This window comes from Castor canadensis, chromosome 9 (genome assembly GCF_047511655.1).
Source record: "Castor canadensis chromosome 9, mCasCan1.hap1v2, whole genome shotgun sequence".
Lineage (NCBI taxonomy): Eukaryota > Metazoa > Chordata > Mammalia > Rodentia > Castoridae > Castor > Castor canadensis.
The window spans coordinates 59,227,766-59,245,496 of NC_133394.1; the positions used below are offsets into that span (position 1 = coordinate 59,227,766).

The 17,731-nt window shown below is 35.6% G+C and overlaps 1 pseudogene; it reads right to left on the reverse strand.

Moving 5' to 3' along the window:
• The window catches only part of LOC109676946 (bifunctional heparan sulfate N-deacetylase/N-sulfotransferase 3-like), a 160,244-nt pseudogene that overhangs the window by 83,675 nt on the left and 58,838 nt on the right, over positions 1-17,731 (reverse strand).

Genomic DNA, 17,731 nt, shown 5'->3' on the forward strand with positions numbered 1-17,731 from the left:
CTGAAGCATACTTCACTGAAGCCACCACTCATTTAACACTGAGTTATTCTAACACCTTGATATTATATTTTTGCATGGAAAAAAACTTCATTAATTAAAGCCATGGTTATATTTTTATTTTCAACTCAAAGGCATCTGAGTGTTTTTAAGTTCCATGTCTCCAGCATCCATCTAACTTTTTGCAGTAAACAGTGTCATTTAGCATTCACAGAAAATAGTACTTCTAATGGAGTCCTGTGTTATTACATGATCTTCCAATGGCTGCTTTTCAAATCCACCACAATTAAAATTCCTCTTTCTTGCAGCTAATACATATCTTGAGATCATCAAGATTTTCTAATTCTCATTCTGGCCTAATAAAAAGGACTGTCATTGCTAAATTAATAGCATGTTTTACTAGAGCTGGAGGTCTTAAAACCTTAACACAAACTTTATCCAAACATTTAATTTTAGTATGAGAACTCATGAAAAACAGGCCCTTTTTCCTCACTCCATTCTGCAAGGCAGATGCCACTGACTATTGACAGTTGATTTCCTTTTGGCTAGACTCCACTGAGTCTAAATGTAGACTTCCCAATCACATTTCCAGGTAAGTAGAATTGCTCCCCCAAGCTGGACCTGGTGTACCACATGAAGAGTTCTGGATTCCTTGTATGTTTTTATGGTTTCTGACAAAATTTGTAACTTAGTTTGAGTCTAAATATTCATCTGACAGTAATTGCATTCTGTAACTTTTCTGAAGTTTGTGAAGTTTATTCCATATGCATCTCTTCATCAAGGTAAATAAAATTGCCAATTATTATTGATAAAGTTCTGGGAATCATTTGTTTTGTTAAAGAGGCTGCTCAGTCTAGATTAGTATTAAGATTAATACAGGCTTTACTATGGGAATTTTAAAATTAAGATAATAATTTGATTTCTTAATAAAGGAAGACATTTCTTATCACAAAATGGATGAAATTTTTAATATAAATCCATTGTACATAAATGAATGAATTTTGAACTTTTTCCATATGATGAAAATCACTTGGTTTATAAAGTTATGAAATAACCATACTACCAGGACCTTTTTAAGCGCCAAAGAATCTATTGGCTTAAAGAATTAAATACAGTAGTTCACAGTACTATTTTTTTTATGATGACAGGAAATATAAAATATCAGAATTTTGTTGAATATAGATTAAAGAGTCTTAAAGTTATTAGTGAAAATGTTAGAATTTTAAGAATATTGTAACTGAGTCTGCAGTTCATAATCATGCATTAGTTTAACTATTTTTCCTGTGTATTTTTGGCAGAATTGGGAGGAAAAGAGAAGACAGCCATATGATGTAACTCAAAAGATACCATTTGTAAAAGACAGGTTATCTAGGAGAATCAGGTTAGTTCTGACATATAAATCAAAATTACTTACATTTTAGGGGTCTGAAATTCAATAAACTTCCAAAGGCTAAATGCTACAGTATTCCAAACTATCCCGATTTTTGAACACACTTGTAGATTTTTCCCAGAGACAAGTTACCCTTACTTTTACCTCATTTTCTAGAAGCTAAAAAAGATAACTAGTTATTGGAGTAGCTGAGGAAAAGCACCTGCATTTTTATTTGCAGGACCTGAAAAATTAAGGTCAAGAAGAGTTTTAAATTTTATTCTGTTTATTTCTAATGCTATGCAATTTTTATCCTGTTAGAATTTTTTTCATATTGGAGGTAATTATAGTTTTTCATCTTGAATATTGCTAATGCCAGGGGCAAACCCACATATATAGTAAATAAATTTTAGCTTTACTTTTTATGTTCCTGCACAAGGGAAAATCACTAACAGTTTTTCCTTATACAACTTACTTCAATTAGTTCTTCTTTCACTACACTACTTTAAAAATACTTGCTTTGTACAAAAATACATGCAGTTGGTTCACTGCATTGCTGATACACAAGAAATGAAGAAGGAAGAGCAGTCAATTAAACAGGGGTGCCTTGTGTTCTAGCATGGTAAGATTTACATGGTGCAGAACAATGTCATATTTGCTCATCTGATTTCTTTCCTTTATACTTATATAATATGAGAACATTTTTTATACCTTAAATAGAAAAAAGCAAAAAGACAGAGCAATAGAGATAATAGTTGCCTAACTGAAGAAAACTGGTACCTAAAGGAAGTAGGAGAGTTTGTTGGTGAAAATCTTATTTTCCAGAAAAGCAAGATATGATCACTTTTCAACATGGAGGAGGGTCCGCTGCAGTGCGCTACCAATTCTGCCACAAATTCCTAATGTCACTGTGGAATTACTGTGTTCCCATTTGTAGATGTGGTTCAATTCAGTTTTTATGACTGTTTTAGAGCTGGGACTTCATGGTGATTTGATGATAACTACCCAATCACTGGCCTCTTTGTCAGGATAATTTTTACCCACACTGTCATTTTTCATCATTATTTGAAGAATCACTCCAAGTACTTACTGGGTTGAGGACCACAGTGAAGAAAAGTTCACCTCCTTGAATACTCTTATCCAGCTCCTTAGGACCCCCTGGATAGTCTTTGTAGAAAATTGTGTGAGTGAAAAGCCCACAGGTCTGTCTTGGAAGAACCTAAAAGAAAAATGACTAAGTAAGGAAAAAGCTAATTTCAACCAATTACTTTATTGAAACCTAACTTTTTTCTTATGAAAGGTGATGTACAAACTGGCATCATTATTGAACTCTAAACTAGGCCCTGGAAAAATCCTTCACACCCTGGGAAAGAGAGGAGGATGTAAGTAAAGAATGGTCAGTGAGGGAACTTAAAGAGATATTTAAAACTAAAATAGACTTTGAGTTATTTTATTCACTTTTCTCTTTAAATCTTAAAAGTTAGTACTTTTGTTTTTCTGTGTTGAGGGCAACAAATGCTAGCTAATTTTTTAGGTGTCTTACCTATCCTCATATCATAAGCAGATACCTTAAAAGCAACTGAGGCCAATAGGAGAAGGGGACCAGGAACTAGAGAAAAGGTTAGATCAAAAAGAATTAACCTAGAAGGTAATACACATGCACAAGAAATTAATGTGAGTCAACTCCCTGTATAGCTATCCTTATCTCAACTAGCAAAATCCCTTGTTCCTTTCTATTATTGCTTATACTCTCTCTTCAACAAAATTAGAGATAAGGGCAAAATAGTTTCTGCCAGAAAGAGAGGGAGGGGGTGGAGTGGGTGGTAAGGGAGGGGGTAGGAGCAGGGGGGAGAAATAACCCAAACATTGTATGCACATATGAATAATAAAAAAATAAAAATTAAAAAAATAATAGTTTCTGCCGGGTATTGAGGGGGTGGGGGGAAGAGGGAGGGGGTGGAGTGGGTGGTAAGGGAAGGGATGGGGGCAGGGGGGAGAAATGACCCAAACATTGTATGCACATATGAATAATAAAAAAAAAATTAAAAAAGATACAATTCATAAAAGCAAAATAAAACATGTTTTTTATTTGAAAAAAAGTACTTTTATTATGAAGTCTAATATATTTTAGCATCATAAGAAATAAAGAGCAGTAAAAAGAATTTAAAATATTAGAATTATCTGCATTAAATTGTAATCCTAGTAGGCAAAAATGTAAAGAATATTACTTTCTGACAAATTCTACACATGCATTAGAAAATGAAGTCAATTATTAACCCATTGTGCTTCTTAGGAAATGACATTCTAAATTATAACAGATATTAAAACACAAATCACAGTATTTGCTAGAGTCTGCAAAGACCACTGCAGGCTATTGCAACTGCCCAAAATTCTAGGTGTGAATCTGCCAGTTTCAAAAGTAAGAGATTATCCACTTGACTTGCATAGTAACTTTTAGAACATGTCATAAACAGAATGATAAATGGTCACTTAGTAGAAGGTCTCTTTTCATCCTTTAAATCCTTCTGCTTCTATTATACACATTTGTTATCAGTACGTTTTTTTAAAATTTTACAGATAAAATAACAGTGTAATTATAAAAGGCTTTACTTTTAAGCTAAATATAATGATCCCATGATAAGCTGAGTTTGCAGTATACACTTGAAGTGGCAGAAAATTAATGAATACATTTTGGAAAGTGACAAATTTTACACAGGCGGGAGCTTTGCTTTTTTGCCCTAAGCAAATAGATCTTCATTTTTATTGTCTTAACTCTTAAAGCATATTTAGTTCAATAAGTACTTTCAAAATATTGCCTGTTCAGGAAGTCCCATGTTTTGCAGCCCATCACAAGTATACTAGTTCTTTTTTTTTTTTTTTAGTTTGAATATCTATTGTAAATAAATTTTAGTCTAGTTCTTGGAACATTTTCTTAGGAAGCTAATTCTCAGCTTGATCAATGTATCCTATATTGCTGAATAAGTCAAGTCTCTGTATGTCCTTTTTATTTTTGTAAACTGGTAAAGCTTATACCCTTAGAAGCAAATTCATCTTGAAACAGTTGAAAGGACATTAGCTTAAATCACAGAGTATTAGCTCTGGTGATGTGTATGTTTGAAAGCATGCTACATTGTCATAATACTAGCACAAAGTCAACAACAAGAAAGGAAGTGAGAGAAAGATATTCTAACTGAAAATATAGTTCCTAACAAGTCTTGGAAATGTCATTTCCTGGAAAGCAAAGCTTTATATAATATTTCTTCATTTATTTACCAAATACTTATTCTAATCTTTATACTGGATCATGTGGAGGAATAAAAAGGTACATGTTTTTAAAAATTCTGTTAGTATATATTAATTATACAAAGGAGTTTCACTGTGATATTTACATATATGCATATAATGGACTTTGATCATATTCATCCCTTCCACTCTTGCAGGTTTTAATATATATAAGGCTAAGGAAAAGTATCCAAAAGCTAAACAAGAAAATGCTCACATGCGATTGCCAGGTTAGTATTATTTTAAAAGTATATGATTTTAGCTAAACTATTTTTTAGGTATTTTGCTATGGACTACCCTCTAGATCTGGTTGTCAGAGTATAACACTATCAAATTTGAACTCTGAGACTCTAATGAACCCATGAAAACCTTATGAAAGCCTCAGTCAACAGGAAGCCAATGTCCTATAACTAAGGCTTCAAAGAGACAAAACTGCCAACAATACTCAGTAAACACTGGGGGCGAGGGGGCTGCTGTCAGCAGGATTAATGGGAGGCTTCACCAATGTGCATTTCTATTAGTGGCAGGCCTGAGTTTAGTATTGAACTGATATATACCAAGGTGCTTTACTGTAAATTATATAAGATATAGGACTTGATACCAAAGAATATAGGGAATAGAAATAGGTAGAGTGTGGCCAGTAAGTTGCTCAAGGTGGAAAAAACAGCAAAGGCAGAAAAACAGCAACATGTTTTTGGCCTGTTTGGCTAGAGCAAGTGTGTAAGTGGCAGGGAAATGGAAGACAGAAAGGTAGACATAGAGAAGATTGTTTTCAGGTCCCTGAATATCAAATTAAAGGGCATGGAAACAACTGGAACTCATAAAGGTAAGAAAAGTAGGATGGAGGCAGAATTTTAGAAAGATTAAGTTGGCACTGCTTCTGAGATAGACTGCAGTGGGGGTGGGTCAAACTATAAGTAGACAAGCACCAAAGTTAAGAAATGGAAATCCCGGCAGTGTTTCAAGATGGTGGCTGTGGTAGTACCAATGAAGATATTATAAAAGACTTATTGCTAGGATTCAGAGACTGACTGGAAGTGGGGTCTCAGTGTGATGTTTGAATTACAGAACTGAATCAAGGATAACAGAATCAATAGCTGGTCAGTAGGGAAGATAATGAATTTTCTTGTAAGTCTTTTGAGTTTGATTTGTGAATGTGTCATAACATAAAGTTTCCCTCACCTCATATAGCCAAATATGGGTCTGACAGAAGGTTCATTCCTCAATTTCTTGCCCCTTTTTTCTTTTCTGTCTCTCAGTAGGAGGGCACTTTGGCTCCTGTGGTCTCATTCATATCTCTATTTGGATGGCCTTGTTCTCTCTTTCTTATTGCATAATCAGCTGCCTATAGAACATTTCTCACTTGGAAATTCTCACCCAAGAGCCCACAAATCAAACTTTTCCATGCAAAAGTATAACCACAGGGACAATTCCATCAAAGCAGGAAACCTGTAGAAGTCTTTATTGTCTGTAAGATTCTTGCATTTAAAATACAGGTAAAATATATTTTTCAGGAGAAAAAAAAACACATCTCATGGTCATATCCTAGCAAGTTTTCTAACAGTACAGAAACAGAAACAAAGCAAAAACACTGAATAAAATCTTTAGAGTAACACCCATATCGTAAGGCTACCTATGATTCTAAAATGAGAAAAGCACATTGGAATGCTTTTAAATCATGATATAAGACAGGTCTTTTAAATTCTCTCTGGTCAGAAGCCTGGCAACATGAGACACAGTAAATTCATTTTCAGTACAGAGGAAGGGCAGGGTGGGATAAAATGTGGCCATAATATCCCCAAGTAGCATTTATAACATTTTTTTTAATTGAAGGACAAGTCAAGATGTGAGTTGATACAAGTTAAATGTCATTATCCACTCTAATTTCTGCAGACATTAGAAAATTGTCTACAAAGAAGCCAGTTACACCTAATTCTGGAAGGCTGACATTTGTTCAAGCGTATCAGTTTGACTGTCACGGTTGTTCACATAGTGTTCTTGGGCTGTTTCTTTCTGTTATTTGAGTCTAAATTAGGAGACCATTCCAAGCTTCACAGTGCTTTCCTTGGATTTCCTGACTCAGGGAAAAACTAAAATTTAATGACTTACTTGGAAGGTCTCACAAAATATTAGATAGTAACATATTTTAACAATATCCTTTGCCAGTGTAGAAGAAGCAAAATAAAACAGAGAGGATCTGGAGGGAATTAGGCAATGGAGAGTAATGATCTAATTAACATCATCTGTCATTTATTCTCTGTGTTATCATCTGTTAATGATTAAGCAGGACTTCGAATGTGGCTTCTTGCTGCAAATAGTTGAGTTTTGTTTTGTTTTGTTTTTTTCAGCCTGGCATGGTAAGAAGAAAAACACAGTTTGGCTTATAAAAGGCCAGCATGGTTAATATAGAGTTGGTATTAGTTTTATCTGCAAAATTATTTTTTGAAGAAATGATGACTTCCAAAATTATCTACAAATTTGATGTAATGTTTTCTTAATGTTTTCATATCAGTGCCTGCTAATCAGTAGTAGAGTCAGAAAAAAACCCCTATTTTTGAAGTTATATTTGAAGAACTGAAGTGATTGTAATAGGAAGATCCTTTCCTTAGATGTGACCAATACGCTTCCTACAAAATGGAGCTTTTCCTATAGCTCTGTCTGTAACTTTTTGTTCTTTTTTTCTTCTTCCTACAAATGTGGGAAATCTGGAAGAATTACTTCAACTCTATGAATCCTGGAGGGAGCTCACCATGATGTTTTTGTGAATGAAGCCTCTCCGATACCTAGCTGGTTTCAGATGTGGATATTCTTCAGTGCTGGTGATTTTAATATTCCAAACCTTCTTCCAGGCCTCGTAAAGCTGAACGTGGACAGGGTAGACACCAGAATGGTGAGGGGCCACTGCATAGCCCATGTCAGTAGGAATGCCGTGCTCCTAAGACCAAACAAACTCATTAGAATGTGCGAAGATTTGTCTTGATCATATTTTCACCCCAGAATTTTGAAATGTGTTATAAATACAATTGTTTAAATCCATCATTACTAATTAGTTTGTAAAACTAGAGTGATAAATGAAGACCTCTAGACTTCAAGAAGCTTGGTAACCATTTCACCAGTCTTGATCTTGATATATGTGTTTGAGAGGTGATGTGAACGCCACTCAACACATCCTTGTCAGAGCCACTTGTTTTTATTCTATTGCTCACAATTTCAACAAATTGAATAATAAACACTTGCTACAAACATATTCATCATTTTCCTAAGAATAAAACTATTTATTAGAGTAATAGTGAACCTTCCACGTTCACCAGACACAGGGTTTTATTTTGTATGCTGCAGTTTCTACCAAGTTTGTCACATTCCTATTGGTCCCTCAGCCTGTGAGCCTATAACAGACAATGTTGTCTCAAGAGAAGACACTTTTAGTTAAGTAATGTAGAAAATTCTATAGAGCAATTTGTTTTGAAATAAAAGTCTTCATAGTGAAAATAGAGGGTACCAAAAGAGCCAAATAACCTGGGAAATTAGTATACTTGAAATCAAACTTTAGTGTATAAAATAAGTTCATTTAAAAAAGTTTCAAATTTACAAATATAGAAACACTGCAATCATGAAGTAACCCATCATGCATCACAATGCTTCTTTTTTCAATTGGTCCTGCTCAAGTTCTGTCCATTCCCAAAATAAATCTACATGAACTCTGGATTATTTTGGAAGGGGCTTGGGACAACTTAGTATAGTTGTAATTTTTCTTCTCTGCTTGAAGTGGCCATTAGTCCTTATTCATTGCTCTTTGGCATAGAGGAAAATAACTCAAGCATAAACAATGAAACATGTTTTTTAGAAAAAGAACTCCTACAGTTTCAGTGTTGACATATTTGTCTTTCCTGAATGGGTTTTTAATTTTTCTGTTTGTATTTTTCAATTGTTTGATAGTTTTCAAAGGTTCCACTTTAATAAGCTTCCCTTGAAGCTTTCTTCATGCCACAGAGCAATTTCACATACAGAGAACCATAACATCAGGCTGTTAAGTGGATTGAGCTACAGCAATGTGTTACAAATATATATTGAAAAAGTTAAAGAGGTGTGGCTAGCTTTGTTTTACAACCAAAATAATAACAAAAAGGGAAAGGAAGGATGTGATGCACTGGAACACAGAGCTATCTTCAACAAAGATTTCATTTTTTTTTCCAAAACTGGAGAACAGGAGGGCAAAACAGGTCCTGTCTGGGCGGTTGGCACCAGTGGGAAGGAGGGATGTAGGGAAAGGGTGTGTGAGGGTGAATATGGTGCAAATACTTGGTACATATGTATGAAATGCAAAAGTGAGACCTGCTGAAACTGTTCCAGGAATGGGGGGAAGGGAAATAAAGGAGAATGGTGAAGGGGGTGAATTCAAGTATGGTATTTGATATATTGTAAGAACTTTTGTAAATGTCACAATGTACCCCCATCCAGCACACCAATAAAAAAAGGTTTTAAAAGAAAAAATGAACAATCACAAGAATTTTTTGAGGAGTATGGGAAAAAGCAAGGATAAAATTCACAATGACTAGAGCTACATCATACAATTCAAATGCCTGCAAATTTGTAAAAACCTATATTGATCAAGAGCTCAAGGTAGTTATAAATGCCTATAAGTAGTCAGTATCTTCAGGAACCCGATATAATAAAAAGATACTTTAGCAGCAACATTTCCCTTGTTTTGAAGTGCTAAACAATATTCCCCAACTAATATACATACTGTTTTTGGTTTTCCTTCTAGCTGTTGGCAGTAAAGTCTCATCCTTTATTGGTGTGCTGGTACAGTGTGGTGAGTGGTGGAAAACTCCACCCCTGGACTCAGACATATCTGGCTATTTCACTCTCATTTACTATCTATGTGGCATTTGGCAAATGACCTTTGACCTAAGTATGACCTCTGACCTAAGTATGACCTCATGCTTTAGTTTCTAAAATGCTAGATAGAAGAGTACTTACCCCAGAGGGTTCAGAGGTAATTAAATAAGACAGGGAACACATTTAGTGGGGTTCCTGAAATGTGACACACAATCAACAAATGCTCTTTATTATTGTCGTCATTACTATCTTCCCTCCATTGCTCTTTATTTTTATTTTTCTGGCAGTACTGGAGTGAGCTCAGGACTTTGTGCTTGGTTGGCAGGGGTTTTAATACTTGAGCAATATCTCCAGCCTTTTTTTGCTTAAGTTATTTTTCAGATAAGGTCTAATGTTTTTGCCTGGGCTGGCCTTGAACCATAATCCTCTTGATCTCCACCTCCTGAATAGCTGGGATCACAGATGTGAGCCACTGTTTCTAGCAACTCCATTGTTTTTATGTGCTGTGATCCATTACTCAACCATAACACAGATATTATGAAACTTCTGGGACACCCTTTTCCTTTGTCAAAAGAGATAGGCTATTTTTTATATATTCACTAGATTTTGAAATTTTCTCTCATGGGCTTCTGGGGTAAATAATGACTCCTACCCCACTACCTTTTCCTGGGCATGTTTCCCTCTTGAGCCATTCAGATACTCTCAACATGTAGTTCCAGCATGTGAATCACTGAGAGTTACTCTTTTTAATGAGTTTTGGATAAAGGATACATGCATCTGATCCCCTAAATTTGCATACTAGAGAGAACATCTGAAATCTTATTATATAGAAAAGTTTAGGCTAACATTGTGGGTAGTATGTTCTGGGAAGGCAGATTCCCATGTTCTGGAAGGTTAGCCATAATGCTGGGTAATAATAATAGCTAAGTACATAATGTTAATAATAGCTGACTAAGTACATAATGTTCAGCAATCTGTGGCAGAAAGTCTAAAATACTTTCTTAGGCATCTTAACTTAAAATTTAATTTTCATTATGTTTTTCATTGACTCTAGATTGAAAATAGCATCTTAGATCAACAAGCTCTGTGATCTATGTCAAGAGTTTCCTAGTGAAAGAAAACATGGACCAAAAAGATTGGGAAAATGGCTATGCTACCATAAAATGTAAGTTAAACACTTAGAACACAAGTGAGATTTACTAGTCTCAAAACTGGATTCTTGATCTCCATGTCTTAGCCCTGGCCCCTGCCCCTCACCCCTGCTCTTTCTTCATGGTTCTGCCATGCCATTAAATGACACTATCAACTACTAACCAACCAGATTCTATGTCAAAAAAGATAGCATGAGCTGGATGTGGTGGCACATGCCTATAATTTCAGCTACTTGGGAGGCAGAGATTTGGAGGATTGCAGTTTGATGCCAGCCTGAGCAAAAAGCTAGTGAGACTCCCATTTGAAAAATGTGCCAGGTGTGGTAGCACATATGTGTAATCCCAGCTATGAGGGAGGCATAGGTAGGGGGACTGTGGTCTGAGGCCAACCCTGGACAAAAAGTGCAAGACTCTCTTAAAAAAATAAATAAAGCAAAAGTGGTTTGGTACCCACCTAACAAGCAAGGTCCAGAGTTCAAACCCCAATACCACCTCCAAAATATAGATGTTATTTTTGACATTTCCTGTGTCCTCATTCTCTCTTAAATCCAGTCCAGTCCATTATCACATCCTATCAGTACCACCTTCAGTACATATCTTAAATTTATCCACTTTTCTCTAATTCTACCACCTTCATCACCTTAGTCCCATCTATCTTATCTCATAGCCTTTTGACATGGGATTCTAATATCCTACCAGTTTCTTTCCTTGCCTGTTTCCAATTCATTCCCTACCTAGTAGCCAAAGAAATATTTTAAAGACACAAATATGGCCATGTGATCAAAATCCTTCCAAGGAGCTGGACATGGTGGTGCACACCTACAATCCCAGCACCAGAAAGCAGAGGCAAGAGAATTTTGAGTTTAAGGCCAGCTTGGGCTACATAGTGAAAAACCGCCTCAAAAAATATTTTCATGATTTACCCTTGTATTTAAAATGAAAAATTCCTAGCATGGTCACAAGCTATGCAGGATATGACCCTTGGTTCTTAAATCTAGCCTCATTTTGAGTCACCCTCTTCCTTTCACTGCGCTTAGTCACCTTGACCTATTCCCGAAACTCATCACATTCATTTCTACCTCAGTATCTTCCCATGTGGGGCTTTCTCAGCCTAGGGAGTTCCTACTGCATCTCTTTACCTGAATAAGGCTGCAGTCTGTTTTAGGTAATTTATCCTGTCATATATTCAGAGAAGTCTTTACTGACAAGTCCCCAAATCAATGAAGTGCAGGTTAAGACTTGTCTCCATTTGTCTCCACTTGTTTTTCATGGCACATAGCATAGTTTTATAATTAGTTATCTACTTCCTCTCTTCCACTTTAAACAAGTCCCATGGAGTCTGGGTTCTGATTTATTCCCTGTTCTCTGCTCAGTGCCCAGTCTACAGCAAGCATGTGACAGGTACTGGTGACCAAGTGTGCAGACCAATTCTGACCACTTTCCTCTCACTTAAATTCTTACTTTCTCAATTTTCTCAGGGAAGTTACCAGTTAGCAGATGTGTGGCAACTCACAGGGAAATTTTAATACCTATATAAGTAATACTCAAGAAAATGTTTGAGGCTTCAGTTAAAATTATTATTTCAGTGCCACACAGACATATCTATTATCTTGAAATTTTATACTTAATTGCACTGTATAAAATATGAAATTATGAGATTTTACTAAATTATCATTTCCAAGTAGACACTGTGGAGACAATACAATTGAATAAGCAAAAAGCAATGCTGTAGCCCTTAGAAAAATTCCCCTAAAAACTCAAAGAGAAAAGAAAAAAATTAGCATTCAGGTATTTGAGCAACACAATTAACGCCATCACTGAGGAAATCATTGTTTATTACTATCTTTAATTGTATTTATTTACCTAAACTCTTGCTAGTAATTAAGAATGGTATTTTACTTTTAATGTTTATCTCTAGCTCAATCTTTTCAAACAGAAGAAACTTTTTAATTCTCATTAATGACTAGAAGACCCATTGCTTCTTTCCATATTTCACAGATTGGCAAGTATGAAAACTAATGTAATTAAAACCCCCACAATGATACCAAGTTAAACGGATATTCTGCAATCTACAGAGAAAAAAATGTAAAGCTTCATTACAACATAATTTAGCAATACTTCTAAATGCTTTTGTGTATTTCATTTTGGTTGGAATGTCCCATTTTCTCAGTATATGAAAGTTCATGCTTTGGTTAACTATTCCACAGTATTCGGAAATTACATTTACAATTTATATGAGTTTAAGATAAAGCTTTTCTCTATTTACGTTTGGTATTTTGAAGTTGTTGCTAGAAAAAGGAAACTTGTTTGCTTTGACTTTTTAAGTGGCTTCTTTAAGAACTGAGGCTATTTAAGACATTTTTTCCAGATGATAAGAGCATATTCAGAAAAATGAGATTAGAACCTTTTAACAAAAAAGGTGTATTCACACACATACACATATTTGTCACATATTTATAAATGAATATATGTTGTGTATATATATATATACACACAATACATATATAATATATACAAAGAAAACAAGTTTATGAAACTATTTCCTTGAATATGAGAAGCATTTTAAAACTTGTAAAGGCAATTTGTTTTCCTAATATAAAACTGATGGCCCATACAAAAATTTCAGCTCATGAGAACCTGTGGGGCCTCTGGCACCTGGGGGTGGAGTCCTGGAGTAGCAACTATGACTGAGGAGAAGTGAGGAAAGGCAGTGACTGCTGGCCAGGTGGATCATGGAAAGTAAACTCAACAAAACCTAGCATAAAACCAGGAAAGCCAGGATTTATCTCCAGGCTAGAGAATTAAGGTTTGCTAACAGTTTACATGCTAAGACTGTTAAATATTAGAATAATTCTTGTTGTTATTGCTTTGTAATATAGTTTGAAGTCAGGTATTGTGATAACTCCTGCATTCTTCTTTTGACTGAGTATTGCCTTGGCTATTCGTGGCCTCTTGTGTTTCCATATAAATTTCACAGTAGATTTTTCAATCTCTTTAATGAATGTCATTGGAATTTTGATGGGAATTGCATTAAAAATGTAGATTACTTTTGGGAGTATAGACATTTTTACTATGTTGATTCTACGAATCCATGAGCATGGGAGATCTCTCCACTTTCTATAGTCTTCCTCAATCTCTTTCTTCAGAAGTGTATAGTTTTCCTTGTAGAGTTCTTTCACATCTTTTGTTAGGTTTACACCTAGGTATTTGATTTTTTTTGAGGCTATTGTAAATGGAATTGTTTTCATACATTCTTTTTCAGTTTGCTCATTGTTAGTGTATAGAAATGCTAATGATTTTTCTATGTTGATTTTATATCCTGCTACTTTGCTATAGCTATTGATGATGTCTAGAAGCTTCTGAGTAGAGTTTTTTGGGTCTTTAAGGTATAGGATCATGTCATCTGCAAATAGGGATATTTTGACAGTTTCTTTACCTATTTGTATTCCTTTTATTCCTTCTTCTTGCCTAATTGCTCTGGCTAGGAATTCCAGTACTATGTTGAATAGGAGTGGAGATAGTTACAAAGCAATAACAATAAAAACAGCATGGTACTGGCACAAAAACATACATGAAGACCAGTGGAACAGAATAGAGGACCCAGATATGAAGCCACACAACTATAACCAACTTATCTTTGACAAAGGAGCTAAAAATATATGATGGAGAAATAGCAGCCTCTTCAACAAAAACTACTGGGAAAACTGGTTAGCAGTCTGCAAAAAACTGAAACTAGATCCATGTATATCACCCTATACCAAGATTAACTCAAAATGGATCAAGGATCTTAATATCAGACCACAAACTCTTAAATTGATACAGGAAAGAGTAGGAAATACTGTGGAGTTAGTAGGTATAGGTAAGAACTTTCTCAATGAAACCCCAGCAGCACAGCAACTAAGAGATAGCATAGATAAATGGGACCTCATAAAACTAAAAAGCTTCTGTTCATCAAAAGAAATGGTCTCTAAACTGAAGAGAACACCCACAGAGTGGGAGAAAATATTTGCCAACTATACATCAGACAAAGGACTGATAACCAGAATATATAGGGAACTTAAAAAACTAAATTCTCCCAAAACTAATGAACCAATAAAGAAATGGGCACGTGAACTAAACAGAACTTTCTCAAAAGAAGAAATTCAAATGGCCAGAAAACACATGAAAAAATGCTCACCATCTCTAGCAATAAAGGAAATGCAAATTAAAACCACGCTAAGATTCCACCTCACCCCTGTTAGAATAGCCATCATCAGCAACACCAACAACAACAGGTGTTGGCGAGGATACGGGGAAAAAGGAACCCTCTTACACTGTTGGTGGGAATGTAGACTAGTACAACCACTCTGGAAAAAAATTTGGAGGCTACTTAAAAAGCTAGACATGGATCTACCATTTGATCCAGTAATACCACTCTTGGGGATATACCCAAAAGACTGTGACACAGGTTACTCCAGAGGCACCTGCACACCCATGTTTATTGCGACACTATTCACAATAGCCAAGTTATGGAAACAGCCAAGATGCCCCACCACTGACGAATGGATTAAGAAAATGTGGTATCTATACACAATGGAATTCTATGCAGCCATGAAGAACGAAATGTTATCATTCGCTGGTAAATGGATGGAATTGGAGAACATCATTCTGAGTGAGGTTAGCCTGGCTCAAAAGACCAAAAATCATATTTTCTCCCTCATATGTGGACATTAGATCAAGGGCAAACACAACAAGGGGATTGGACTATGAGCACATGATAAAAGCGAGAGCACACAAGTAAGGGGTGAGGATAGGTAAGACACCTAAAAAACTAGCTAGCATTTGTTGCCCTTAACGCAGAAAAACTAAAGCAGATACCTTAAAGCAACTGAGGCCAATAGAAAAAGGGGAACAGGTACTAGAGAAAAGGTTAGATCAAAAAGAATTAACCTAGAAGGTAACACCCATGCACAGGAAATCAATGTGAGTCAATGCCCTGTATAGCTATCCTTATCTCAACCAGCAAAAACCCTTGTTCCTTCCTATTATTGCTTCTACTCTCTCTACAACAAAATTAGAAATAAGGGCAAAATAGTTTCTGCTGGGTATTGGGGGGGGAGAGGGAGGGGGCGGAATGGGTGGTAAGGGAGGGGGTGGGGGCAGGGGGGAGAAATGAACCAAGCCTTGTATGCACATATGAATAATAAAAGAAAAATGAAAAAAAATAGAATAATTCTTGTGACAAATAATGGGATGTCTGGTATAGTATGAAATTTAAAATCCTGAAAGATATAAGTAGCAAAAGAATTGGATTTTTTTCTTTCAATTGTGAAATAAAGGAATTATAGAAGTAATCACTAAGGTTCAGATTTAAAATTCTGTTTTAAGCCAGGAATAGAGGTAGATGCCTGTAATCTAGTACTCTGGACCCTGAGGTAGAAGGATCCTGAGATCAAGGACAGTCTGATACATAGTGAGATCCTATGTCAAAAATAAATTAAAAGATAAGGTTCTATGTTTCTTTGATATTATCTTTGTAGTTTTGGAAATAATCTCATATTCAGCTGCCAAATCTGAATATACTATTTATAATCTATGACTTAATCTGAAACTAATAGGTGCAGTTTTCTTTCTACATATTTAAGGAAGTAATAACCTCCTAAAATGTGATAGTGACTTGATAAAAAAATTGGCTAATATTTGTAGATTTGGTTACCGAATATCTCTCAGTTTTCTTATGTGACGCTTTTAAATTCATACTGTAAATTTCTGTCTTTTGGTTGGTATGTGAAAAAGCCTTCTGTAACGGTCATGTTATTTTTAATACATTTAGTTTAAGGGTTTAAAATCATCTTCTCTTGGCAGTTATTGTGTAATAAAGAATTCAGTTGCTCTTCCTCATTCCTGGTCCTAGAAAGAAACCTTAAATCCTTGGAATTTCCCAAGTAACAGGAACGTCTTTGTTATTAGTGATAAGCCTGTGCGACCATATGTGTTTTTATACTAACAAGAGGACTTAGGATGAGATTTGGTCACATCAGAAAGACCAACCGTGTAATTAGACAGTTGGGGTATCGAGGAAGTGATATCAGTCTGACCTCTGAGGAAAGAAGAGCTAGAGAATGATTTCAATCACATAGCCAATGAGTCAATCAGTCACACCTTTGTTATGAACTCAGTGGCTTGTATATATAATCCTGGCTGCTTGGGGGGCTGAGATCAGGAGGATCATAGTTTGAGGCCAGCCCCGGCAAAAAGTTAGCAAGATACTATCACAATCAGCAGCTGGAAGCAGTGGTGTGCACCTGTCATCCTAAGCTATGTTGGAGGCTGAGGTCATGGTTCCAGGGTAGCCCAGGGAACAAAGTCTGAAGGGCCCATCGTGATGGAAAAAAAGTTGAGTGTAGTAACATATACCTCACAAAAATCAAGACACTATCTCCAAAATAACCAGAGCAAAAAAGGATGGGCATACAGCTCAAGCAGTAGAGCACCTTCTTAGCAAGTGCAAAGCTCCGAGTTCAAATTTGCAAAACCAAAACAAAACCCTCCTGAATTTGAGGCTTAACTGAGCTTTGAACTTCCCTGGTTGGTGATATATTCATATGGTTCCAGAAGCCTCAGTAAGGAAATGCTCTTTGTCTTACAGTTTGGTTAATATGAAGCATGCTTACAGTAACAAAGTCTTTGGACAAAGGTATTAATAATGTGCTCTTGTGAAATAGAATAGCATTATGGTAACTTGTAAAACAGAACTGAGACCTTATCTTCTGAAGTTACTTATTTCTGAGTGTATAATCTTCAATTAATTATATAATGAAAAAAGAATCTCATTCTTTCTATATTCAAAGATAGCCAAGTCCATGACAACTAAATAATCAGTGCATCAGGTGTCCTAGAGTTAGAGAATAGCTCAGCAGCAGGAAGAAAGCAGAGTTCAGGAGTGTTGGACTCAATCAAAGTGCTGCACTTCACAGATCATAGGATCTTGGACAGGTTGTGTAACTTCATCAAGTTTCTAGTTTCTCACTTACCAAGCAGGGGTAATGTAAATAATTATTTCAAATATTGTAGACAAAGAAAGATATACCAAAAACAAGATAGTAGTTGTGTC